Source organism: Austrofundulus limnaeus, unplaced genomic scaffold, assembly GCF_001266775.1.
Source record: "Austrofundulus limnaeus strain Quisiro unplaced genomic scaffold, Austrofundulus_limnaeus-1.0 Scaffold249, whole genome shotgun sequence".
In the NCBI taxonomy this organism is placed as follows: domain Eukaryota; kingdom Metazoa; phylum Chordata; class Actinopteri; order Cyprinodontiformes; family Rivulidae; genus Austrofundulus; species Austrofundulus limnaeus.
This window is the reverse complement of record NW_013952651.1, coordinates 804,002-805,225: the sequence shown is the minus strand read 5'-3', so window position 1 is coordinate 805,225 and position 1,224 is coordinate 804,002. Positions and strand designations below refer to the sequence as shown.

General features: G+C 43.6%; 1 protein-coding gene across 1 annotated transcript in view; it reads left to right on the top strand.

The window, feature by feature from the left end:
• Nucleotides 1–1,224, top strand: part of amot (angiomotin) — a gene marked incomplete in the record, with an annotated part of 47,245 nt that overhangs the window by 37,938 nt on the left and 8,083 nt on the right.

Here is a 1,224-nt window from a genome sequence, read left to right as displayed (position 1 = left end):
GTTCTTGCATGAGGCCCATTGAGAGCAGGTGGTTTACTTTCAGTTTAGGTAGAAACAAACAACCAAGTTTAATGACGTCAGAGTTCTGTTGACGTGACAAATTCTCCCCACAATTTATTGTTCTACAACCCCAATTTCAATGAAGTTGAGACATTGTGTAAATTATAAATAAAAACAGTCTGAGACAGTTTCAACACAGATACCGAAAGCCTTTATATCAATGTTTTCAGCTGTGTTTGGAGTTCGTCTTTCACAGAATTAATTATTTTTTGCTGTGACTTCCACATCTATCACTGAATTTATCGCGCGATCTGCTTCCTGGACGTCTGTCGGACCGGAGCAGAGCGTAGCGGAGGTGATGTAAACTGGACTTGAAACGCACAGCTGCGACCTGCGCAGCAGAGCGGAGCGCAGCGGAGACGCATGCAGTATAAATCTGGGGTCAGCCTGACAAATATCCAGTCAGACACAGAKACAATCACACAATCCCAGACTCAGCAGCTCACAGATTACTGAAGAGCACAAGGACACCAGCTGGAAGGGCAGCTTGTTCCTGAGCTGAACCTGTTGAAGAATGTGTTCAGCTCATTTGCTCTGTCCAGACTTCCATCCATCCAATTCTCCTTCTGCTTGAAACCTGAGATCTTCTTCATCCCTCACCACACATCTCTGATATTGTTCCTTTTCAGTTTACTCTCCAGCTTTGTTCTATAAACCTTCTTGCTTTCTTTGATCTTGACTTTGAGCTGCTTCTGTATACTCCTCAATAACTCCCTGTCTCTTCCCCTAAAGGCTCTTTTCTCTTGTTTAACATTTCCTTATCTCACTGGTGATCCAGAGTATGTTAMTAGGGAAGCATCTCACTGTTCTGCTGTGGATGGTGTTTTCCTCACAGAAGTTTATATAGTCAGTCATCCACTCAATCATGGCATTTATGTCATCTCCAAATTATGATACACACAATCAGCTTCATGAAAATGGGTCTGAGTTTTGAGTGGTTGAAATGGTCTTTTCCCCAGTCAGAAGGTTGCAGGTTTAAATCTTAACTGGGGTCTTTCTGTGTAGTGTTTGCATGAGCTTAACCTCTTTGAACTAACCCTTCACCCGTTTTAGCTGCAGCTCAGCCCATACTCCTCTGTGAAACATTTCCTGGATTCTCCTGTCACATCTCCGACACATTCAGACTAGAGGTGTCCCGATACCGATACCAGTATCGGTATCGGG